At 46.5% G+C, this 26,915-nt stretch overlaps 1 long non-coding RNA gene across 1 annotated transcript; it reads right to left on the bottom strand.

The window, feature by feature from the left end:
* Positions 1–2,250: 2,250 nt before the first annotated feature.
* On the bottom strand, positions 2,251–14,886 carry LOC310850926. The gene is made up of 3 exons (XR_014567483.1): positions 14,763–14,886; positions 14,026–14,151; positions 2,251–2,327 (listed from the first exon to the last, which is right to left on the bottom strand). It is a non-coding gene; the product is annotated as an uncharacterized lncRNA (long non-coding RNA).
* Positions 14,887–26,915: the final 12,029 nt, after the last annotated feature.

Raw genomic sequence — 26,915 nt, 5'->3', positions numbered from 1 at the left:
ATTCGTGAAACACTGCTCTAAAAACTATGGTGGCTCCAAATGACCGGCTGTGGGATTGCAGCAACAAAACCATCAGCCTACCTAGAAGGATTGGCCCTGAGAGAGTCTGGCCAGCCTCAGAGAGTGCTAAGGCATGTCTTGTTCTCCCTTGGTGAGAGGAGGGAGGCCATCCAGTGCCAGGCCGGAGGAACTGAAGGAGTTAACCGAAGGCAGCTGCAACAGCAGCACCTGTGATGTGTGGCTTACACAACCTCCACACAGGAGGCCCCTGGCCAGGAAATCCTGTATTTCAGGTTTGGCTAGACTAAAAAAGAAGGCTGTCAAGGATATTTTCCCTCTGTCTGCTTAACTTCCCTCCCTAAAAAAAACGTCTCTTGCAAAATCTCTGTGTTTGTGTAAAATAGAAGACTCCCCAAAGCCCTCATGCTTTCACCTTCAGGGCTGGCAGCCCAAGACATTTGAATGCCTCAGGAGAAAACCCAAATTGCAGGGGTCCCATCCCTTCCCTTCCCTTCTAGTTGACCCCATGGCTTGCACGCTACCTGCCGGCAACTTCCCTTCTATGACTGAAGGGAGCAGCCCCAGAGTTCCTCTTCTCAATGGGTCAGCCAACACAATAGAAGCTACGGGGAGGATGTCTCCATGCAGGCAGTGGTGGAGTGGCAAATTCAGAAGTGCAGGTTTGCATAAGGATAGTCGCAGCCACGCCCCTTCTAAGATAACCTTATACTTATGCAGCAATAATAATTAAGGACGCAATGCAATGATTAATGCAGATCTGCCTTTCAGTTACATCTGCTATTCTCTGTGCAAATCCTTTGAGGGGCCACCATATCTTCTTTTGGAGGGACTTAATCTGTGCATTACCTCAAGTTCCGTTGTACATAATAGAACTTGCGCACCATTTTCTTGGAACTGAAACCACCCTTGTGGTTTCCACATTCCCAAATGCTTAGCTTCAGAGCATAAAGGTAAAGGTACCCCTTACCATTAGGTCCAGTCACAGACAACTCTGGGGTTGCGGCGCTCATCTCTATAGGTCGAGGGAGCCGGCGTTTGTCCACAGACAGCTTCCAGGTCATGTGGCCAGCATGACTAAGCCACTTCTGGTGAACCAGAGCAGCACACAGAAATGCCATTTACCTTCCCACCAGAGCGGTACCAATTTATCTACTTGCACTTTTGACATGCTTTCAAACTGCTAGGTTGGCAGGAGCAGGGACCGAGCAACGGGAGCTCACCCCGTTGTGGGGATTCAAACCGCCAACCTTCTGATTGGCAAGCCCTAGGCTCTGTGGTTTAGACCACAGCACCACCCACGTCCCTCGCTTCGGAGCATAGAGAGGCTTGAAAAGCAACCCTTTCATGCTTATTGGGTGGTTCTAGGTTGATAGAGGCCAAGTACCCAGCTGCAGATACTTTTCTGTGGTGGCTCCCCAATTGTGGAATGCTCTCCTCAGAGAGGCTTGCCTGGTGCCATCACTACATGTCTTTCGGCGCCAGGCAAAAGCATTCCTCTTTACCCAGGCTTATGGCTATTAAGTCATCTGTGGTCTGTGAAAGTGTGGGGCAGAGAGGATTGCTATGATGCTGACAAATTTTTTTGTTAGGCTGTCAGTGTGTTTTTATTATGTTTTTATCATTGATGTTCTGTAGTGTGTTTTTAATGTTATACGCTACAGTGCCGGATTTACGTATAAGCTAAACAAGCTATAGCTTAGGGCCCCCCAAAAATTAAAGGGAAAAAACACCTGGATGTACATTTTCAAAATATAAGATAAAAAACAAATAAAATAAAACCTACATACAGCAACAGTATTTTGTGTTGTGTAGGCTCCTATGATGTAACTAATGGGCCCCGTCTGCTAGCCTGCTCCCTAAAATATCACTGGTTTGCTCATTTCTATATATAGGGTGCCTGCATTCTGCATGGACTGGGTGCATGGCAACATGTGCAATTGGCTTTAGATACCTATTAGGTCCATAAATTACCATATAGCATATATTCAACACAAAAAACAGTGACAATTTGTTGTTGACACAGCTGGACATATAAAGGGCCCCATTACCTTCAGTAGCTTAGGGCCTCATCAAACCTAAATCCAGCCCTGACGCTGCTCTGGAATCTCTTCATAAAGGGTGGTATATTAATTGAATGAATGAATGGGTCTTTCACTTACACACACACACACACACACACACACACACACACTTACCTTGGCCCACTTAATATGGGGCAACACCAGCAGGGCACTTCCTCCTCTTTCCTCTTCTCTGAAAGTGAGGACAAGGTGAGTCCCCAATACTGACAGACTCTCCTCATCATCCTAGAAGCACACCAAACAGAGAAGGTAAGCCCTCTTCAGCTCTGTCTTATTGTTCATGGAAACTGACAGGCATCAGGGAATCTGATCCCCCCCCCCAACAGCAGGCTGCCAGGGATAGACAGCTTTGTGAACCAGCAGTGACTCTCCAGGGTTTCAGACAGGGAATCTCTCCCAGCCCTACCAGAAGATGCGGCCTGGAGGTTGAACCCAGGATCTTCCGTATGAAAGGCAAATGTTCTACCACCACTGAGCTATGGCCTTCTTCCCTGGTATGAAGGGTAGGCACTGTTGCTGGCAGGTGTCTTCATGTTAGAATTCCTGCTCCGTGATTGCAGTCATGGGATTGTTGTCTATCACATGACGGTATATGTTTTGACTCCACAGAGTGGAAACAGGATGTTTGTGTTACTGTGTTCCGTGAAGTGGGACTATTGTCCTTTGTTTTTTCTCTTTGCTGTCTGATGCTAGAGAGAGATGGAGCCATGTTGCAGTGCTCCGTGTATGTTTATATGTAAATAAATTAGATTAGCCAAAATGCTGAGTTGCTGAGGTCTGTCATGCAAACTGCGAAGACTCTGCGTATCCCTAAGTGTGCAAGTGTCTGTTGGCATCGGTCGCTGTGATGTTCGGGCCGAAGAAAGCTTTTGAAGCTCCCGAACAAAAGACCAGGAGGGAGAGAACACGCCAGTCGGGCATGTGTCTCTGCCAGGGTCCTACTGGAGTGTAGGATGAGCTCCTAACACTTCATACCCTCCAACATTTCTCCAGTGAAAATAGGGACACCATAAATAATTATAAATAAATAAATAAATAAATAAATAAATAAATAAATAAATAAATAAATTATACCCCACCCGTTTGAGTGGGTTGCCCCAGCTAACCTGGGTGGCTTCCAACACACATAAAAACACAATAAAACATTAAACATTAAAAAGCTTCACTATATAGGGCTGCCTTTAGATGTCTTCTAAGGTTGTATGGTTACTTATCTCCTTGGCTTCGGTTGGGGGCAGGTTGCATATCACCATACCCTCCAACATTTCTCCGATGGAAATAGGAATGTCCTAAGGAAAAGCCGGACATTATGGGATCAAATCAGAAACTGGGACAGCTTCTGTAAATCCAGGACTGTCCCTGGAAAATAGGGACACTCGGAGGGTCCGTGAGCATTTTGCTAGCCAGTAGTCATAATAACTTTCACAGATGCTGGGCTTAGGGCTCGATCTCACCCCCAAAAAAACATGCACACTCCCCAGGACCCGCCTTGCTTGGCATCTCACTCAACTCAAGATACATTTGCTGCCTCTGAAAAAAATTATTTTGCATGTTTCTTTCTGGCCCAAAGTGCGGTACAGAAATTCAGTCAAAAATGGCAAAACAAAACACAACAAAACTAAACAAGTAGCAAGAAGTGCTTCCGTTAAGTTGCATAACAAAGAAAACTAATAAAAAAGGGAGAAAATAAGATAGTATTTTTTTAAAAAAAAATCCCAAACAAACACAAAGCGTTTCTGAGAATGTGCTGCTCCACCTCCCTCAAAATCTCCTTTGTCAAAGCCTGACACTTCCCACCATGTCAGGAGCAAAGTCCTAGGCCTGCCAATCCCTTCTGGTTCACAGGAGGCTCGTGCTGGCAGAATTGCCTCTCTGACGTTTGGCAAAGGGCAAGGTCTACGTGCAGTGCCAGCCACTGCCGAGGTCAGCGGCCCCCTTCCTTACAACTCAAACACAAAGCCAGGAAGCTCTGGGGCTGGTGTCTCCTCCAGGTGAATGCGGGGGGGGGGGAGGGGGACCAAGTGTGCAAAGCACACAGCCCCAGCCCCACCATAAACAGTGTTCCCTCCCAGGTTGCTAGAAGAGGAACTCATCCCTCTGTATCATAGCTGTCAACTTTTCCCTTTTCGTGTGAGGAATCCTATTCGGAATAAGGGAATTTCCCTTAAAAAAAGGGAAACGTTGACAGCTATGCTCTGTATCAGGGGGTAGAGTACCAGATGGCATTGGACTCCAACTCCCATCAGCCCCACAATAGCACAGCCATCTCTGATCCTGTACTCACAATCACCTGGCAAGTGGGTTAGCCATGCAGGGGCACTTTCATAAGCCCAGCCATAAGGGGATCCTGGCTGTTAAACTGTCTCCAACCCAAAGGGGCTTCACCTACATACAGTGCAATCCTACACATGTCTGCTCAGCAGCAGTAAGAGTCCCATTGAGTTCAATGGGATTGCACCTACTATTGTTGACTAATCAATTAACTGATGGGATAACTGGTTGATTATTCAAGAAGCTACATTTAAATCTTTGCGTATTACCAGGACCTCAGTATGGGGGGCCTTTGCAGGACGCTGAACAAAATGTGGGATAATAAACAAAAGCGTTCCCTCCCTGCTGGGGTGGCAACTTGAATAAAATATTGCACGGTAAGCCCTGCTCCATGCAATCAGTTACATGACATGGCACACACAAACCATTTGAACAGCAATGCCCATCAACTTTGGGGGAGACGACATTTTATTGGGGTGGCCGAAAGGATCTCGGCCCCTAGTAGTTGGCTCCCACGCCTTACTGCTAGAAGTGAGGAAAGAATCATCTTAAATATTTTATTTTCCGTTCCCCAAAGGCACCAAAACCATAAGGCACCATAACCAGAATAATCTACAGCACTTTAGTTTATATAGTTAAGCTGATTTAAGTTTGAATTATTATTATTTTTTATTGTTTACTAAAAGGGAAACGTAAAGCGCTCATCTCGCTTTCAGGCCGGGGGAGCCAGCATTTGTCCACAGACAGCTTTCCGGGTCATGTGGCCAGCAGGACTACACTGCTTCTGGTGCAACGGAACACCGTGACGGAAACCAGAGTGCACGAAAATGCCATTTACTTTCCCGCCACAGCGGTATCTATTTATCTACTTGCACTGGCGTGCTTTCAAACTGCTGGGTTGGCAGGAGCTGGGACAGAGCAATGGGAGCTCAGCCTGCCACGAGGATTTGAATTGCCAACCTTTTTTTTTTTTTTTCATACATTTTTTATTGCTTTTTTAAAGATACAGAAATACAGAAAAAAGAATAAAGAGTAGTTATATGAAAGAGAAATATAAATAACAAATTTCCATATTCTTTTTCCATCTAACCTATAGGACTTCCTCACATCCTCCGAACCCTGCGTTCTCTGTCTTATAAAGCATCAGCAATTTGTTAACTTATTTCAAAACTTATTGTAACTTCCATTTTATCATGTTCCCTATTTTCAATTTTACTGTCACTCAATTCTTATATGTTTTATATTAAACACAATAAAGTTGTTTCATTATTTTACCTCTGAATTCTTGTGTCTTAATTTTCATTCCAATAACTTACATTTGCTGAAGCTAGAATTTCTTGAAAGGTGCATTTTTTTTTTTTAGCATTCATACAACTTATAATATTTTTTCAAATAGTCCTTAAACTTTTCCCAATCCTCCTCAGTTGTTTCTTCTCCCGCGTCTCGGATTCTGCCAGTCATTTCAGCCAGTTCCATATAGTCCATCAACTGCGATTGCCATTCCTCCAGCGTGGGTAAATCTTGTGTCTTCCAGTATTTTGCAATCAGGATCCTTGCTGCTGTGGTAGCATACATAAAAAAGGTTCTGTCCTTCTTAGGCACTCTCTGGTCCACCATGCCCAGAAGGAAGGCCTCTGGTTTTTTAGGTAAGGTAAATCTCAATACCTTTTTTAGTTCATTATGGATCATTTCCCAGAAGGCCTTCACTTTCGGGCAGGTCCACCAGAGATGAAAGAATGTCCCTTCCGCCTCTCCACATTTCCAACATTTGTTGTCAGACAGATGATATATCTTGGCTAACTTGACTGGGGTCATGTACCACCGGTATACCATTTTCATAATATTTTCCTTCAAGGCAGTACATGCCGTGAATTTCAAACCGGTGTTCCATAACCTTTCCCAGTCTGCAAACATAATGTTATGCCCCACATCCTGAGCCCATTTTATCATAGCGGATTTGACTGTCTCATCCTGTGTATTCCACTTAAGCAGCAAGTTATACATTCTCGAAAGTAGTTTACTTTTTGGCTCTAACAATTCAGTCTCTAGTTTCGATTTTTCCACCTGGAATCCAACTTTTTTATCTATTTTAAATACCTCTTGAATTTGCGCATAGTGCAACCAATCTCGTACTTTAGTTTTCAATTTCTCCAAACTTAGCAACCTCCAATTGTCTCCAGTTTTTTCAATTATTTCCCAGTATTTAGGCCAATGGGCCTCCATGTTGGGTCTCTTACGAGCCTTGGCCTCCACCGGTGAGAGCCACCTCGGAGTTTTACTCTCCAATAAGTCTTTGTATTTTATCCAGACCCTCCAAATTGCTCTTCTGACAATATGGTTTTTAAACAATTTGTGCACTTTAACCTTGTCATACCACAAATATGCATGCCACCCAAACGCATTGTCAAACCCTTCCAGATCCAGGACATCAGTGTTCTCCAATAAAATCCAATCTTTCAACCAGCAGAAGGCTGCAGATTCATAATATAGCCTCAAGTCTGGCAGGGCAAGTCCCCCTCTTTCTTTCGCATCAGTTAATATTTTAAACTTTATTCGGGGCTTTTTGCCCTGCCAAACAAACTTAGAAATATCCTTCTGCCACTTTCCAAAACATTCCACCTTGTCCACGATCTGTAGGGCCTGAAACAAAAATAACATTTTCGGCAATACATTCATCTTTACAGCAGCTATTCGGCCTAACAAGGAAAGTTTCAGTCTTGACCATATATCCAAGTCTCTTTTGATTTCTGACCAGCATTTCTCATAATTATCTTTAAACAAATTCAAATTTTTGGAGGTCAAGTACACCCCTAGGTATTTTACTTTTTTAACCACATTCAGCTCCGTTTCTTTAGAGAACTCATCTGTTTCTATAACTGTCAAATTTTTTGCTAAAACCTTGGTTTTTTGCTTATTTAACTTAAACCCCGCCACCCGACCAAAATCAGAAATTAATTCTAACACTCTTTTAGTGCTGGAGACTGGTTCCTGAAGTGTTAATACCAAATCATCTGCAAATGCTTTCAATTTATATTGTTTCACTCCGACCTCAATTCCCCGAACCAACCGGTCCTTTCTAATCATATTTAGCAACACCTCCAGGACCGAAATAAACAATAGGGGGGATAGGGGGCACCCCTGGCGTGTCCCTTTTTCAATTTTAAACTCCTCTGTCACCGCATTGTTTACTATCAATTTAGCTTTTTGTTCTGTGTAGATTGCTTCTATACCATTTTCGAACCCCCGCCCCACTCCCATCCCTTCCAATTTTTTCTTCATAAACATCCAAGAAATATTATCAAAGGCCTTCTCTGCATCAACAAAAATCAAAACCGCTCTAGTATTCAGATTTGTTTGTAGAAGTTCCAAAATGTCAATAATGTTTCTTGTGTTGTCAAACAAATGCCTACCAGGGAGAAAGCCAGCCTGGTCTTTGTGAATCACTTCATTTAGTACTTTTTTAAGTCTATTTGCCAAAATATCTGCAAAAAGTTTGTAATCCACATTTAGGAGTGAGATGGGGCGGTAGTTCTTAAGTTGGGTCTTTTCAGTCTCTGATTTAGGTACCAATGTGATGAAAGCTTCTTTCCACGTTTCCGGTGCCCTCCCTCCCTCCATTATCTGGTTGCAAACCTCCATCAAAGGTTGTATCAAATAGTCCTTTAAAACTTTATAATATTTGGAGGTTAAGCCATCCGGGCCTGGGGACTTGCCAAGTTGAAGATTTTGAATGGCACTTTCAATTTCTTGCTGTGTAATATTACAGTTCAGGTTTGTTCTCATTTCCAGGGGTATTTTTTGTAATCCATTATTTTTTAAAAATTGATCCACCTCTGAGGCTTTTTGCGGCCCTTGTGTATAGAGTTCTTTGAAGTACCTCTGGAAGCACTTTCTGATTTCCTCGGGTTTCTGAACCATTCTCCCTTCAATCTCTAGATTTGTAACCGTATTAAGCTTTTGTCTCTTTTTCAACTGCCAAGCTAGCAGTTTCCCACACTTATTCGCCGATTCGAAGGATCTTTGTTTCATTTGTTTAATTTTCCATTCCACCTCTTGGTTTATCAGTTTTTGAATTGCCAACCTTTTGATCAGCAAGCCCAAGAGGCTCAGTGGCTTAGACCACAGCGCCACCCACATCCCTTATTGTTTACTACTACTAGTAGTAGAGGTGGCAGCAGCAGCTATGCTAATCGTATGTTGCTCATCAGTGTCCATGACACTTCACATGGTAACATAATGATAAAATAGCCCAAGTCTTGGCTTGAAGGCGCCTACACCCAAAGGGCCCCTCTGGACAGCATTTTCATTGCACAGTCATGATAGTAGAATCATAGTTGTAGCGTTGGAAGGGGTCACAAGTGTCATCTAGTCCAACCCCTGAACTAGAACCTGCTTTGAATACTGTTGACCCCTGCCAAAGGTATTGGGGCAGTCACACTCCTTCATTTCCAACCAGTGCATAAACATCCTGCTGAAATTGCCCAACTTTTCATACCACAAATGTTCTAGGGTTTCCTTTAGTCCCCCACTGCATCCTCCCCAGACAGCAATTATGCGACAGCAGTCCGGAAGCAGAGCGGAGCGACAAAGAATGCAGAATAATATCTATCCTTGTGCCAAGAACCTGTTGCAGAAAAAACCTGTGAGAAGAGCCCAGTCCGGTAGGGCCCTATGTTTTGACAGCTTGGGAGACAGAAAGGGAGAAAAGGGGAGAGAGGGTGAGGCCCAGCTGCAGATTTCTAAAAATAATTTAGGTTTTGTTTTAAGTACCCCTTAAGGGACGTGGGTGGCGCTGTGGGTAAAACCTCAGCGCCTAGGACTTGCCGATCGTCAGGTCGGCGGTTCGAATCCCCGTGGCGGGGTGCGCTCCCGTTGCTCGGTCCCAGCGCCTGCCAACCTAGCAGTTTGAAAGCACCCCCGGGTGCAAGTAGATAAATAGGGACCGCTTACTAGTGGGAAGGTAAACTGCATTTCCGTGTGCTGCGCTGCCCCCGGCCTCTTAAGCGAGATGGGCGCGCAACCCTAGAGTCGGACACGACTGGCCTGTACGGGCAGGGGTACTTTTACCTTTACCTTTATGAGACACTGAGGGCTTGTCCACACTTAACACTTTCCCAGTCTGTGTCTGAGTGCTTTTTCCCACCTACCCTGCTTTCTCCAGGAAAACCCGATCTTTAGTGCTGAATCAGAACAAATGGCAATTCACATTTACCACAGATTGCTGAGAGCATTAAAGAGTGGTTGTTGTTTTTTTTGTGGGGAAAGCAGGCAGGGAGGAAAGTGCTCAGATATGACTGGAAAGCATAGGCCTGTGCCTGGAAAATGTGGAGGAAAATTAGTGTGAAAAAGCTCTGATGCCGAGCAGAAAACTTTCATTCAAAGGCCACTGCAAGGCTGAAAGCTAGGAGACTAGAGCGCTCTCTCTCTCTCTCTCTCTCTCTCTCTCTCTCTCTCTCTCTCTCTCTCATATTGTACCACTCCATAACCTGTTTCTTCTTTTGCCCTTGTTGCAGGGATTTCTTGTGGCATCACACGACTTAAACACTAGAAGCTGTGACTGGAGAAGGAAGGCCATTTCCTCTTGACAAAGGGTGGGACTGTTGGATCAAGTGACTATTAAACACCCCAAACTGCTCCAGGGGCAGGAGGGGAATTGAGAAACCAATTCCTGTTTGGCTCAGGACTCACACCTGCTTCCTAAAGGCATCTAATTGGAACCACCTTCTCAGCGTTTCAGAGTCTAGCCCAGATGCTGCCCTGGCGTCATCACCCAGCTCTTGGCAACGGGTGCAAGATTTCGAAGCTTGGCCACAGCAGAGGCAAGACGGCAAATTAACTATGAACCACATAATTTGGAATCTCCTCCAAACCTGTGCCAAAGTTTTGCGTGGGGGGGGGAGTTGCATCTTTTTTTGCAGCGAAAACCCCATGTTTGATCAATTGCTCAGTTTGTGGGGTGCTGCAAAATGCAGGGTTTTTGCTGGGGGGGGGGGAAACGTGCCAAATTTTGGCACAGGTTTGCAGAGGATCCCAAATTTGGGGGTTTGTAGTTAATGGGACCGAACCAAGATTTTCGGCATGGTTTTGAGGCCACTCTTGTCTTTCATCGCATGCAGCAAACTGCTGTTCGGCTCAGTCACAGCCTCTCTGTCTGTGGCCCCCACTCACAAAACTGACTTACGTTGGCAGAAGAAAGCATCTTATGTTTGAGAGACAAAGATGCAGGGGTGGGGGAAACTTTTGAATTTATTATCTGAGCTGGTTCTTTTTACCCTCCCAAACACACACTAAATGGGTGATGGTTTCTGCTTTTATTGGTTTTGGCGAGTGCACCTGGTCCTTTAGGAGCACATTTACCCCATTCAGGATCAGGGAATTCCCTACATCTGCCTCCCCCCCCCCCTGAAATAGTACTTCTGTGTTGGGATTCAGCCTCAATCCATTAATGGTCATCCACCCACTGGCGTATGAGGGGGGGCGGGGGAATGTACCGCCCCGGGACCATTTGGGGAAAGGGTGCCATCGCGGCCGCCTCCCCCCCCCCCGGGACACGCGCTGCGTGCCCCACATCCCCGGATGCATGACACGCCCCCACGGGCGACACAACATGCCCCGGATGCACGCCAGCCATGTCCCTGCCTGTTCTCTGCTCCAGGGGCTGCAGCATGTTGCTCTGCCACTGTATGCACCCCCCTCTGCCTCCAGACACCCACACAAGACGTCCACCTCCTTCACTGGTTCTGATTTAAACAAGAGGTAGATCTGGGTATCATCCACATATGGGTGAACACCCAGCCCAAACCCCCGATGATCTCTCCCAGCAGCATGTTGAAAAGCATGGGGGAGAGGACAGAGCCCGAAGGCACCCCATAAGTGAGTGCCCAGGGGTCCAAATACTCTCACACACAACCCGACACCACTTTCTGGACACGGCCCACGAGGAAGGAGCGGATGCACTACATAACAGTGCCCCCAGCTCCCAACTCCTCTAGACGGTCCAGAAGGACATTTATGGTTGATGGTATCAATGGTCGATGGTATATTAAGATGTTCCCGCCAACCTAGCAGTTCAAAAGCATGCCACTGCGGCGGGAAGGCAAACAGCATTTCTGTGCGCTCTGGTTTCCGTCACGGTGTCCCATTGCACCAGTAGCAGGTTAGTCATGCTGGCCACATGACCTGAAAAGCTGTCTGTGGACAAATTCTGGCTCCCTCAGCCTGAAAGCGAGATGAGCACCCTTTTTTATATTAAGACGTGAAAACCTCTGTGGTAAACCAAGTTATACATGATGCATTTTCTGGCCATAAAGTCCTAAAATGACTTTGGATATGTGGTTTAAAGCACCCATACCCTGCAATTTCCATCTCCCCCAACCCTTCCCTCTTCAAAAAAAATTGAAAAAGAAAAAAACCTCTCTGTCAGCTGACGCCAGCATGGTGTAGTGGTTAGGAGCAATAGACTTGTAATCTGGTGAACCGGGTTCGATTCCCTGCTCCTCTACATGCAGCTGCTTGGGCTAGTCACACTTCTCTGAAGTCTCTCAGCCCCACTCACCTCACAGAGTGTTTGTTGTGGGGGAGTAAGGGAAAGGAGAATGTTAGCCGCTTTGAGACTCCTTCAGATAGTGATAAATCCAAACTCGTCTTCTCTCTGAGTTGACGGATTTGAAGAGTTCCCTGAGGCAATTCTGCAATGTTCCATGCCCTGCCTACAACCCTTATGGTTGGTCACTCAGCTTTTCTATGAGCTCAGAGTGCTTCTGCATACCAATGGCCGGAAGCCAGAGGAGGAGAGAGGGCTCTTATGCTCTGGTCCAGCTTGTGGGGCTTCCCAGAAGAGGCACATCTGCCTGTCCACTGTGAGAACAGGACTAGATGGGACATTGGGCAGATCCTGCAGGGCTCTTCTGATGTGCTTATTTCCATCCCGTCAACGTTGCCTTTTATGCTTCCCAGGAGAATCCCTCTCCTTTGCCTGGAGCCGTTTCTCCTGAGCTAGCGGCACCCAGCCTTGAAACTCATCTTTGCTCCGGGATGACTCAGACGCAAACGGCCTGTGGTGACATGGAGACGCAGCTCTTGGCAACGGCGCCGTGTATCTTTTTACTGGGTCAAATGTTGTTCTGCATGGGTCTGACTCAGCCCCCGAGCGGGTACCGAATGCCAGTGGGAATCGTCAGCTCCTTACTCTAAAGCAAACATTGCTAAAATTAGAAAGCCGCAACCTCCCGTCTTAAACCAGCCTGATCCCTTTCGCGGCGGCTGCAGAGCGAATGTAAGATCAGGGATCCTGCATCACGTCATATACGGCTTGGTGACTCAGATGCCCAGTCAATGTTTCCCAAGCAGCCAAGTTTGCCTAATATGGAAGAGGAGGAAGGATCCGCCCCCTTCTCCATCTTTCAGGCATCCTTTGGAACCTTATGGCCTCCGGCTAAACGTGAGGGCCTCCCTTAGTAAGGCAACTGGGAAGTGTGTGTACACTCAGGCACAGGAGGGGGAAGAAAGGCAATGTTATGTACTGAGTTGAATAGGATCCAAAATGCAGCAGTCTGATTGGTCCTAGAACAATAGGATTCAGAATGCAGCAGTCTGATTGGTCCTGGAACAATAGGATTCAGAATGCAGCAGTCTGATTGGTCCTAGAACAATAGGATCCAGAATGCAGCAATCTGATTGGTCCGCAGGAGCCACCCAATCCAACTCCGGGTGGAAGTGAATCCGCAACCTAATCGGCCTACAGGAGAATCCCAGAATTAGCCAATCACGTGGGGCCCATGGTGTAAATAATGTATATAAAGCAGACATTTCGGGGGAACTTCCACTCCTCACTACTCTGAGCTGAATGAAGAGCATGAAATCCACACTCGACTGGAGTATATTTCAGGCAACCTCAGCAGCCGCGAAGTCCCTGGGTCTGCCAGTCTGGCTCTTTCTTGCTGGGTCTTTTGTTGAATTTCAGGTGCAGAAACTGACCTCAGGGATCCTGGTCTAAGACTTCAGCGCTATGAAGCAGGCTGTCCCCAACAGCCTCTCAGAACGCTGCATGAGGTCTCCCTGCTCATCAGGGGCATTTTGGCTTAGATTTTCCTCTTGCTGAAGGGAGCATCTCTAAAATGCTTCTCTAGGAAGAAGCAGCCCTGAAAGCAGATACAGCACCACCCATGTCCTCAGCTCAAAAGAAGCTGGTTCATTTCTTCTCCCACATTTTCAGTATCCATTAAAAGTTTAAACGCCACATTCTTTTCATTCCGCAGGTATACTTCATAGAACCGCAGAATCGGAAGGGACCCTTGAGGATCATCTAGTCAAGTAGAATTGGGACTAGGGGATTATCTGAAAAACGAAACCATTCTGGTAGTCCTACCAGAAATGATCCATCGAAAATCCGTGTAGGCAGAAGGGAGAGTGAGTCACTTCCTCGCCCAGCCGTGCCTGCCTTCCTGTCACTCAAGTGAAGGAGCAAAATTCCAGTTTCTAACCATGACTCATAAGGAGGCCAGGAAAGGGTCTGGAGCAAGCAAACTCATTCGGGATGGAGTGCTAATGAGGACTGCTGAGTGAGCGAGATTGGCAAGTCTCCTGGTGCACAGGACTGCAGCCGCAGGGTGAAAAGGGACAGGCAGAGCTCTTCCTTCGGGACCTGCAACACACATAGTGCAGCCCACACCAAAGCCCACCTCCCTCCTCCTCTTCCTGCACTTCAGCGAAAAGATATCACTGCTTTGCGGGGAGGGGCTTCAGCACCTTTGCACATCTGCAACCTTAGCACCAAGCCCTGCTTATTAAAAGGAGAAACAGAGAGGGGGAGAGAGAGGGAGAGAGAGAGAGAGAGAGAGAGAGAGAGAGAGAGAGAGAGAGAGAGAGAGAGATTGTGCTGAACTGCATTCAACTCTCCATCAGGTTTTGGATACTCTGGTGAAATATACTCGGGAGTCGAGAGTGGATTTCATGCTCTTTATTCAGCTCAGAGTAGGTTACAGACTCCACTAACCCAGAAATGGTACCTCGGGTTAAGAACTTTGCTTCAGGATGAGAACAGAAATCGCACGGCAGCAGCGGGAGGCCCCATTGGCTAAAGTGGTACCTCAGGTTAAGAACAGTTTCAGGTTAAGAACGGACCTCCAGAATGAATTAAGTTCTTAACCTGAGGTACCACTGTACTCCTTATTTCATTCCATTCATGATTTTATTCCTATAAAATATATCGAAGTGATTTAACAATAACAACAGCCACAACATCCTGTTTAAACATCAATTGCAACCATTTCATTAGCAAAAAACCAGTTTGAATCCAATACAGATGCAGACTGGGAGGGAAACTGCCCCTAAAAAAGGCTTGTTGAAAAAAGGAAGGCTTTCAATAGGTGCTGAAAAGATGGTGACTACCTGACATATAGAGGGACGGGGATCCAGTTTTTTGTGGCAGATTTGTTGCACCAGGGCAACAGAGCACTTTAATCCACTTCAACTGTGTAATCCGCAAGTTACGGAATGCTCCGGAATCCCTCCTGCAAAATAGAGACAGTCCCAACGTCTGCAACAGCTTGGTTAACCCGCCAAGATTCACAGGCAGGTGGATGATTCACAGACAGAGCAATGTTGTGTCCATCACTGCTGTCCGTTCTGGAAACAGAACAGCAGCCAAAACCCCAGGCCAGAAAAGGGTGCATGCAGATGTGAAAGTTGTCCTTGGTAGGATGTGAGAGTCCCTGAAATATTTTTGCCTGGCCTTTGCCAGGATGAAAAGAAAAAGATCCCTGGACAATTTACTCACCACTAAATTTACTGGCCTGGTCTTCTCCTGCACTTTGGTTCAGGGTGGTACAGGGTTTGATGATGGCTGCTTTGATTCACAGCTGCTTTCTAACTTTTATTTTGAATAGCCATCCATGAGTTTTCACTTTGTTTAAGGTAAAGAGACCCCTGACCATTAGGTCCAGTCGTGGCCAACTCTGGGGTTGCGGCGCTCAACTTGCTTTATTGGCTGAGGGAGAAGGTGTACAGCTTCCGGGTCATGTGGCCAGCATGACTAAGCCGCTTCTGGCGAACCAGAGCAGCGCACAGAAACGCTGTTTACCTTCCTGCCAGACCGGTACCTATTTATCTACTTGCACTTTGACATGCTTTCGAACTTCCAGGTTGGCAGGAGCAGGGACCCAGCAACGGGAGCTCACCCCATCGCGGGGATTCGAACCACCGACCTTCTGATCGGCAAGTCCTAGGCTCTGTGGCTTAACCCACAGTGCCACCTGCATCCCTTCACTTTGTTTAGTTGACTGGAAAAATGACTGGCTGAAATTGCTTCTAGGAAAGCATTTAATCAAGGGGAAAAGATGATTGAGATTTGCTTTCTAATCTCCTCATATCACATCCCCTTCCTTGCTTCCACCAAAAAACCCTTTGGGAAACTGTAGTTGCCTTTCTCCAGCTTTGCAGTTTGAATGGCTTTTTTCCCCAAGTGGGGACATTAGGTCACCTGTTGCAGGCGTTGGAGGGAGTTCTATATGGGGTCTTCTCCAGCCCCCTCCCCACTTGCCACAGCTGGAGAAACAGGCCCCTAATCCTGTTTTTATGTGCCAAAAGAGCTCAGACTCCAGGGCGGGCAGGCAGGCAAGCAGTGCACCCTGACCCGGTTGGAAGGGCTGCCAGAGCATTAATCTACTACCTGACACCTCAGCTGACTTCTTAGAAAGACAAACAAAGCCAGAAGAGGTGGTGGGGGTGGAAGGGGGTGGGGATGGGGCCCAGTCTGATGTCTCTTGCAGGAGGAGGAATCTTGGCCAGAGGTGAATAGCAGGATTTAAAACAACAACAACACACACAGAGAGAAAAGGCAGAAATAGGAACCCTTTGCTCCCAGCAGAGAAGGCATCGCTGACCTCTGGCTTCCTGTTTGGTTGCAGACCAAAATAAGTAAACATTGCACTGAATGGGCCTGCCGGGAACAATTGGCCACATTGTGTGGCCCCCACCCCATTTTTCCTGGTGAAATGAATAGCTGTGTTTTGGTGGGGGTGGCGTTCAGGAGAGAGAGAATCTCGGCTAGCCCCATTTAGTTAGGACTGGAGTCCGAAGCAAAAACCAAGGATGGCTGAAAGCCACAGGAGGGGAGAGCACTGCTCCAGCCCCTCCAAATGCCCCTATTTTCCAGGGACAGTTCCAGATTTACAGAAGGTGTCCCTGTTTCTCATTTGATCCCAGAATGTACCACTTTTCCTTAGGATGTCCCTAATTTCGTCGGATAAATGTTGGAGGGTACGGAGTGTTACGGCTAAAATCTGGGTGCGGGGCTACACTGCCACCCAGCTCGTCGGACTAAGTGTCCGCGGGTCCCTGCGGAAGAAAAATGAGCTCAGCCGGACAGGAGCAAAATGCGGAGATCCAAGGTTTATTGCGCAACAGGTTCAAGACGAGATTGAACATCGAGAAAGGGGTGACATGAACTTTTGAAACTCCCTCCATGTCCCAGAATACAGTGCAAAATACATCCCAGTTACATCATGAATACATTAAGGAAAGGTTGGGTTACACAGATTACATCATGAATACATTAAGGAGAGGTTGGGTTACACCGGATTAACATAAGGAGGAGGGAGGGGGGAATATGCAGAGCTACACCGGATTAACATAAGGAGGAGGGAGGGGGGAATATGCAGAGCTGGAGATATGCACAGATAAGCACATCCTGAGTACTAGTGATGAGAAGACAATGGTAGTCTGCCACCTGGCATTGCCCGGAGGAAAGGTTTGGCAGAGTGATTTGACAGTGATTTGTAGTGAAGAAGACATGCCCCCCCTTCCGTAACAGGAGTAATGCAACCCCCCAAGCCAAGAAGATATGTAACTATACAACCTTTAGAAGACATCTGAGGGCAGCCCTAGATAGGGGAGTTTAAATGTTTAATGTTTTTATATATGTTGGAAGCTGCCCAGAATGGCTGGGACAACCTAGTCAGATGGGTAGGAAGAGAGAGGGAGCATGGCATTGGACCTGGGGGTCCCCCCCATTTTGCTCCTGTGCCCCTTAGAGAGCCAGTGTGGTGTAGTGGTTAAGAGCGGTGGACTCGTAATCTGGTGAACTGGGTTCGCTTCCCCGCTCCTCCACATGCAGCTGCTGGGTGACCTTGGGCTAGTCACACTTCTCTGAAGTCTCTCAGCCCCACTCATCTCACAGAGTGTTTGTTGTGGGGGAGGAAGGGAAAGGAGAATGTTAGCCGCTTTGAGACTCCTTCGGGTAGTGATAAAGCGGGATATCAAATCCAAACTCTTCTTCTTGGTTCGAACCAGCACTTTAAAATGGGCTCAGAAGCAGACTGTGATCCCATCCGTTTTGCTGGTTATGCAAAAGAGCAGAGCAAGTTTTGCAAAGGTTCTTCTGACTCTCTCATCAAATTCAGTCTGCTTCTGTAGTGGGTGGTGAGATGGGGCAAGGAAGGAGCTATAAAGGCCCAGAGGGAAATCTGACAGCTGGAAAATTGACAACCCCCACCTCCCCACAACCTCCAGCTTCTGGGATCTCAGCAATCATTAGGCAATAGCCAGGCAGCTTCAGTCTTTATGGCATCCATGAAGGTTAGAATATTGATATGAGAGGGAGAGGGGGTGGGGACGGCTGCTGGTGTTTTGGAAAAAGAATCCTGTGCCCTTGGTGACCTCCAAGTGGGAAGCTTGAGAGGAGAGCAAGCGCTTGATACTTTTGACTGGCCTGATTCAAAGTTGAATTAATATGTGAAACACAAGTTTGGATATGACTCTGCTAAGCTATCATCAGAGAATCATGGCTCCTCTAGCTATTGCATTCCACAGCAATCCTCTGTTTCCCCTGCTGCTCCTCCCCAAGTTCGCTTTTTTATATTCTTTATTGAAAAATAAAACAAATACAAAATTACAAGGGGACAGAGTAAGATAAGACACAAAAAGGAAGAAACAGGAAATAGTACCCATGCAGAAAACAAAACAAAGATATTTTGTACATTACAGTGGTACCTTGGGTACAAACACCTCAGGTTACAAACACTTCGGGTTACAGACTCCGCTAACCTAGAAGTAGTACCTCGGGTTAAGAACAGTTTCAGGTTAAGAACGGACCTCCGGAACAAATTAAGTACGTAACCAGGGGTACCACTGTACAAAAAAGGCGGCAGTGGGGGAATTGTTATTGTAGTTAACCAGGCCTTAAGCAAATATGGCATGTATTTTTTTTAAAAAAAAAAATTCTTTTTTTGCAGGAGTTCCTGGGACCTTCTGCATGCTCTCCCCATGAGCTGAAGCCCTTTCTAGGATTTTGCTTCCAGCAAGGGATCTGAGAGGTTTTGCACTGTGGAAGCCTGAGAACAGCGCTAGACATGGAATATGCCAGGAAGGGCCTTGGAGGAATTGCTTTGAGGTCAGCAGATTTTAATCTGTTATTTGTTACAACACTGGAGCTTTAGCAAGCTTAGCCAGTGTGTCTTATTTATATTGGCAGCTCCAAAGATAACAGAAGGGTGAGGAAACTGTGAACAAGGCATCTGCAAAGAAACTCCACCCCGTACCATGAAATGGACATTTTATCAGTTCTCAGAAGTTCCCTGCTCAGGTAAGGGACAGGAACCTTGAATCACCCCCTCCAGCATTGTGTGTGTGTTTACTGCACATGAGTTTACTCTGTGTGTGGCCTATAAGCAGATAATGCACCTTCACCACCGCCACCCCCCCCCGCCACCCCCAGGAAGCAATTATGCAAGCGCCTTCTGCAGGGTAAACTCTCAAATGAAATCCACTAATGTGCACCTGTCATTACATAAGCTCTCGCCCATTCAAGTTGTGTGACTCATTATCCCCTAATTAAAAACAATCAGGTTCCTTCATTTTCATTCCCCCTCATAAGTAAATTTAAGTGAAGTACATGTCTTCTGTGGCTAACCCAAAAGAGAGAGGGAGAGAGCTGTAATTAGCAGGGCGCCATTGGAGGCACCTGAGCTCTTTGAATTGAGTTTGGTGCTGGAAGAGGTGCTGGGGCCAGCCTTGCTGCCACGGCTGCCGCCTCCACGCGGCGTGGACCTCTCTGAGCCTTGAAGTTGGCAGCAGCCTCTTTCCAAGGGCGGAAGCACACTTTGCTTTTTTAAATGCTGCCTTTGAAGGAACTCCAGTGCGGATTATTATCAGGCAATCCTCAAGGGCTGACGAATGCTGGCTCCTTCTAGAAGGTGGCTCCTTGCCCAGTGAGACACCATGGCATTTAGGGGAACAGCTGCTGTTGTGAATAAAGAGGGACTGGATACCATTTTAATTATATTTAGGCATTCTATCTTGAGAGCCCAATGCAGGCAGAATAGTGAGACAATAATAATAATAATCTCAACTGATTTAAACTGGGCTGCAGGTCTGCGGGTCTCAAAGCAAAACGGGGTGCTGATCAAAGGTAGTCCCACGTAGAGTGCATTGAAGCAGTCCAAGTGGGAGATAACCAGAGCATGCACTACTCTGGTGAGACAGTCTGTGGGCAGGCAGGGTCTCAGCCAGTGTATCAGATGGAGCTGGTAGACAGCTGCCCTGGACTCAGAACTAACCTGTGCTTTTAAGCCAGGCATGTCCAAAGTCTGGCCCGGGGCCTAATCCAGCCTGCTGTTTGTTTTAATCCAGCCCCTGTGGCAGTTGGTTGGCCCTCACACATGTTCACTTCATCAAATCTGGCCCTCTTTGGGAAAAGTTTGGATACCTCTGCTTTAAGCAATTGTCAGTGTGTAACTGATACAGAGTTTACATCTGCTTAAAGCTACAGTTGCATAGAACTAAACTAGGGTGGGGAATCGTTTTGGGGCTGATGCATTATCCCAATGAAAAGTTGTTGCAGACCCTCCAAGTTTCCCTATTTTCCAGGGACGTCCCTGATTTAGAGAAGCCATCCCACTTTCTGATTTGATCCTGGAATGTCCCACTTTTCCTTAGGATTGTCCCAATTTTCACTGGGGAAATGTTGGAGGGAATGGAGTTATGCGACCCCTGAGTCGTCTGAAGGCAATGTGGTATTGGGAAGTGTTTTGTGTTTTTTTTTTAAAAAAATGTTTAATGTTTTATTATGTTTTTATATATGTTGGAAGCTGCCCAGAGTGGCTGGAGCAACCCAGTAAGATGTGTGGGGTATAAATAGTAAAAGTATCCTTATGGAATGGTTACAGATAGGTAGCCGTGTTGGTCTGCCATAGTCAAAACAAAAAAAATTCCTTCCAGTAGCACCTTCCAGTGCTACTGGAAGGAATTTTTTTTGTTTTGACTTATGGAATGGGACATTCCTATTTTCATTGGAGAATTGTTGGAGGGTATGTTGTTGGAAGCTGCTGTTCCACTGAACTGGCAAAAAACTAACAGCAAAAGTAAGAAACCAACATGACAGACTATTTATGGAAAAATGGAAGCACCTTTTGGAATATCTGAAAAAATATCATAAGAAGAAAAATGGAAGAAAAATGATAATATTTGAAATAAAAGAATATGTGTTAGGTGAAATGCAGTATGTAGACAGGATGGGATTAATAACAGCAGGGAAGGGAAGGCAGGAAGTCAAAGTTTAAAGAGAGATGTATGACAAATTTAAAAGCTATATGTGTGTGTGTGCATGTGTGTGTGTGGTTGTGCAAAAGGCAAAAATAACTTCGTAATCTCCGAAAAGAACACAGAAAACATCAATGCACAGCTAAGCTCAGACCCTGCCTTTTCAAATCCTTAAGCTTCAAAAGGCAACAGCACCCAGAAAACTGCATGCATGTAATTGCAAAATGCTCAGATGACTTTTTGCTTATTTCCAAAAATTGCTAGTCAACCTTTCTGCAGACATTTCCACAGCTGCTTTAATCTACTTGCAGAGGAAGAAGCTGCAAAAGCACACTTTCCACAATGTCAAAGCCCTTCTCCCTTTCATGTGCCCTCGCCTCAAATAAATTCTAATATTGTGCTTTGAGTACTAGGGAAATGTCGTTTTTTGTAACAGCTCTGCAGGTATGATGTGCAAAGCATAATCATGTCAAAATGAGAAATGGATCCTGCAGGCAGCATCCTTCATTTTAAACTTGCACGTACAACATCCGTGCAAAGGAAGAAACGTTTAGAGCTCAGCAAAGAGTTAAGGCAAACTCCACCAACCCGTCTGTTTAGGTGTCTCATGCAATCTCTAGGCCAGGTGAGGCATGAATACAAGGAAAGGGGTGGGGGGAGAGGGGGAGGGAGCTCTGGGATCTGAAAACACTTTCAGCTCCCAGCCAGCGTAGGCCCGTGTGACAAGATGTTCAAGAAACAGAGACCACGTGATCAAACAGAGCACACAAACAGCATATCATTAGTGAACAAAAGGCAGGGTGTTCAGTACACAGCTCCACCCGTGATCAGTGACCTGTGCAATTGGCTTAGGGATGGGGGGGAAGGATGGAGCAAATGGTTTTATATCCATCGACACAACAGATAAAACAATGTTGCTTTGACTGTGATCAAGATCCCAGACTGCTCCCTTGACCAGGGCTCCTAGGGAAGGAGGACGAGAAAATTACCACTGTTCAGGGCATGCCACTGATGGAAAACACAGGGGGGAAAAGAAAGAAACCTCCACACCAGTTTCCAGTGTGGGGAAGAATTAAACTGATTCCCAGCCCTTGAAAGCCAGTGAAGGAAGTTGATGAAGCCAGGACTCTTCAAGAGTACTCCTTGCCCCCAAGTAGGTAGGAGGATTGACGGCGATAGTGTTGCATCCTTTTGCTCTAAGGCTTTTCCTGGTCCTCCCTCTCCCTCCCACCTGCCAGACATCCTTCCCAAACCACGCCAACAACCTTTCTTTGGGCCCTGCCAGCGTAGGAAGCCAGTAGGGTCAGGGCTGTGGAAACAGCTTCAGTGACCAGGCAAGAGGCTCTGACCTTGGATCTCCAAGCTCTCTAAATCTGGGGAGAGAGATCTAGTATATTTCATGGCTCCTAGGATGCCCTCCCAGGTGGCCACAGGATTGGAGCCAAAGGTTGCTTCCAGACAACCTGTTAATTGAGCATGCATCCTGATTTGTTTGCACAAGTTTATGAGGAGCTGCTTATGGAACTTTCACCCTGTTTTGGTTGCAAAGACGTAAAATGAGGTTGTGTCTGTTGTGAGAAAGAAACGGATGGTGAATGGCCTGATTTCTTTCTCTCCCTTTTGCTGAGCTGCAGAATGGCAGGCTGCCCCAAGCCGTTTTAAACCCGGGCAGTGAGGCCTGAATTGCATCCACCTTTTTAACATGTGTTCCCTCCACAAAAAGCTTATGTTAAAAAAAATGAACTGCATAAAGAAGTAAAGGACGTTATACTCAAAACATCGGAAGTCCCAGAAACGAGGCTTTTTAAACATATCTCTCCATCCAGTTGGCAGAAGGATTCAAAATGGAGGTTCCGAAAGAGAAAATAATTACCTTATTTTTTGCTCCATAAGATGCACCTGACCATAAGACGCACCTAGTTTTTAGAAGGGAAATGCAAGGGGGAAAAAGACTTTAAAGGGAGCGCTGAGCAGAGCCTGTATGCATCCCAGGCTCTGCTCAGCACTCCGTTTCACAAGCTGTGAGGAGTGTGTGTGCAGTGCTTGAAGGCTTTTCCCCAAGGAGGGAAAAGCCCCCAAGAGCCGCACACACGCTCTTGTGGGCTTTTCCGGGAGGTGGGGGAAGGGACAGAGGGCAGTCCCTTCCCCCACCTCCCGCAAAAGCCTGGGATAGCTGTGCGAAGCCTCCTCAGGGCAGTGGGATGAAGGCTCCCTGTGACCTGAAGAGGCTTCACGCGGCTAAGCCAGAAGTTAGAACAGCACGAGAGAGTGCTGTTCAGCAATCCCTCTTGCTGTTTTGGCTTCTGGGATAGCCGCGCAGCCTGCATTCACTCCATAACACACACACACATTTCCCCTTACTTTTTAGGAGGGAAAAAGTGTGTCCTATAGAGCGAAAAATGCGGTAAATTTAAACTCGAGAACAAAAGGTGAAATATTCGTGCTAATGAAAGAAAAGCAGGCTAGGTGAGTCTTCCAGCTGGGAAGATTTGCCATGTGGAAAGCCCACAGCACCTGCTCCTAAATCTTAATTCTTCCACAAAAAAGCAGGCTAACCTGAGAGAAACAAAGAATGCAAAGTGCTTTAAGTCTCTCCCAGGGCAATGAGTTCATAACTAGGGGGCTTACTGGATCTGTTTGGTTAGCTTAACCCTTTAATGCACGCAAGAGGCAGAAACTATCTCAGTGTCAAGCGCTTTCCACTGCATTTCCACCCCAAACCCCATCACTTTTCTTATTGCAAAAAGTCACACTTTGGGAGGGAAATGGGCTTGTTGCACAAGAGCTCCAAATCAACTTTCATTGCGCAATCTCAGTTTGCCTGTGTGTGTGGTGGAATCTTACCTGGAAGTAGCAATAGCTTGGAAGAAGCCCTGGAGACAGATTTCCATGAAAGGAAATGACTTGAAAAGATGCAAACCACAAAAGCCTTGACATTACGTTACAAACTGACAGTGTGTTATTGTTGGTGCTTTGCAGATTGTTTGCATATATGTTAGAAATATGTTATCAAGAAACGTTGGGTTCTGTCGAACAAATAACTTGTTGCAAAATCCCTGCTTCTCCTTTCTTAATTGCAGCTGAACTGTCCAGGAAAACAGATGACTGACTCAGAAATGGTTCTAAGCCTGGCAACGGCTGCCAAAATGACTACTGGAAGACAAAGGCTTTGTCTTGATTGGCATCCTCACGCTTGGCCAGTGCCCACTTCGCACCCTCCCTTCTTCTCGTCCTGTTAAAATCCACATTTAGCTTTTATCTCATCCCTGGGATACTTTATAGAGGGCAAATGCAATTTTTGCAACACTTGCCTTTTAAGTTAGATAATGAATGGTGGTGTTTGGATTTGTGGGTTGTGTGTACGGTGCATTTAAAAACTTTTGAAGTTTTCAGGAAAGAGTTCAGGGTTCTGTGGCTCACTAGGGTGTCGGGTCTGAGTTTTATGAGCCCCTCTCAAATTGCCTTGGGGGGGCCCTTTGAGGAAAATGGGAACTGGCCCCTCCCTCCAGTTCTGTGGCTCCTAGGGGCTGGTGGATAGCAAAGGCTTTCCTCCACCACAGACCAAGTTGGACAGCCACTTCCCAATGCCACCCAGGTGCCCCAGAAGCCTGGCTGACTATAAATGAGCCACCCTCCTGTGAAAAATGGACAGCGTGTCCTCGCGTGAGCATGTCAACAGAAGAGGCCTGGCTGACTGTATGCAAACTCCAAGGCTGCCCTACCTGAGGTAACAAGCATTCTGGGTTGCAGATGCTCCTTTTCCTTGGAAACCCTCGACGGGCTGAATAACTGCAAGGCTTGGCTCCCAGCCACAGCAAATTGCCAGAGCGACTGGCTGCTGCTGGGGAGGAAGTGATTCAAAGGACACTCATACAGCTCTCCTGGTTTTGCAACCGGTGAGTCACTTGACTCCCTCACTTGCTCTCCGCTCCCAACCCTTTCTCCTTCCTTTTTCTCTTTCAGTTTTCCCTGTTCTGTTTGGGTAGCTCCATGGTGCCTCATTCACTGGCAGACCCGCACTGTGTGAGCAGTGTTCTGGGGGAAGAGGTGCCCTCTCTGCCTGCCTGCCTGTGGTTTGTGGTTTGCCCTGGCAAGGGTCTCCTAGGTAGGATGCTAGTTCTCTACCTGGTGGGGATAAGGTGCAAACACAACCTTATTTCTCTAGTTTTGAAACGGCTAGATTAAAAACCCATTTGGCCCACTCTGAAATATAGGTTGTCTTGGGTGTAAGTTCACTATTGTGCTAATCTATTATTATTATTATTATTATTATTATTATTATTATTATTATTAAAGTTGCATGTCCACAGGTGAACAAATACCATCTTATGTGCTCGCAATAAACCGCAGGTTTGCAATTACACTTAAACTTGTAGGCCTTCTCAAGAGTAGACACACCAAAGTTAATGGACACGGCTAATTTGGGTGTGTTCATTTCAGTGGGTCTCACTGAATACTCTTGAGAGCGCTTGTGTAGATGAAAGCCCGCAGAGAAAAATGGAATCTGTGCAATGCTCCCACAGCCATACACAGCTCCAGTCCCAGGTGGATCGCCTCTACCTGTGACAACTCTCCCTGCCCTAGGAGAGCAGTTTTGCTCAAGTGACAGCCGGAGCTGGATGTTGAGAATTATGTCATCTAATTTCACGAGTTGTTCATCAGCCAGGGAGGTGCTCCGGCCCTCCTGGGTAAACAGCTTCTGCCCCATTCCTTGAGGTTGCATCATTCAGCCCATGCGGAAGGACCAGTGATGTCATGCTCTGGAGCAGGAGCCTTTGAGACATGGGCAAGAAATTGTGTCAGGCTCTGTTGTCGTTTCTCTTTGTCTCTCTCTCTCTTTTTTATATTTTCACTTGAACAAATATTCTGATATCTGTCATCAGTTCAAATCTAATCTCCCATCCTGGTTGGTAAACAGGTCACGCAGAGGTTGTGTTTGCAGGGTGTTGTGAAATGCCTCTGGATTTCTTGTGGCGCCTCAGCTGACTGCTGCCAACACCACCCCTCCAGGTCCTGTGCAGTCCTAGGACTCCTCCTATGGGTGGGTGAGCAGAGGGAAAGGGACAAAGAATCTCTGCAGAAATTCTCACACTGGACTAACCTTGAGAAACACAGAGTTGAGCTCCTGAAACGTGGCTGTGCTGTGGGGACCTCCCAGGCTGACCTGGAAGTTCTTTGCAGATTCCCCATATTTGTTCAGATTACAGCTATCTTCTGAATTTCAACTCTGCTCCTTCAGTCAGCAGGGACAAAGAGGAAGCCTGAACTCTGGTACATAAATTATCCTTTTCTCCCCATCTCCACTTAGAATTTTTGGCACTAGCCATTTTTAAACTGTGCTTTGCGATGCCCACAAACCACAACCAGAGCAAAAGATGGGGAAAGGACAGGTGGGTTGATGCCCTCAAACGAGTAAGGCATCATCAGTGTAACCGCAGAAGAGGAGAGAGGCAGCTCCCCATTTTCCGGTTTTGCCGATTTATCTAAAAGAAAACATGCCCAAGGCAACCTACCCCGTCTAGGCATGACCAGAGTCTTCCTGCAAGCATGACGTCTGCTGAATTGCAGCAAGGATACTCAATGCATTGTGGCCAAAAGAATGAGGAACCTCCCACAGCATGTGCTAAGCATGTACCAGCTTAGCTCTTCATTTATATACATTATATACATTTATCAACTGTCCCAAACAGGGATCAAACCTGCAACCTTGATGTTATCAGCACCACGCTCTAACCAACTGAGCTATCCAGTTCTCCTGAGGATCATGATATAATAATTTATTTATTTTTATACCCTACCCATCTGACTGGGTTAACCCAGCCGCTCTGGGCGGCTTCCAACAAAATAACAAAGGAACAAAATGAAACATCAAACATTATGAGTGAAGGGAGTCATGTTGCCTCTGCTGCGCTATGTTCAGCTTTGGGGCATCCCAGAAAAGACATCTGCATAGCCGCTGTGAGCCTGCTTTGGCATGATCACTTTAACCGAGAGAAAGATGATTCT

This window comes from Podarcis gaigeae (assembly GCF_964106915.1).
Source record: "Podarcis gaigeae genome assembly, chromosome: 8".
In the NCBI taxonomy this organism is placed as follows: Eukaryota; Metazoa; Chordata; class Lepidosauria; order Squamata; family Lacertidae; genus Podarcis; species Podarcis gaigeae.
Note: the sequence above shows the minus strand (reverse complement) of the source record. Positions and strands in the feature narration are given on the sequence as shown.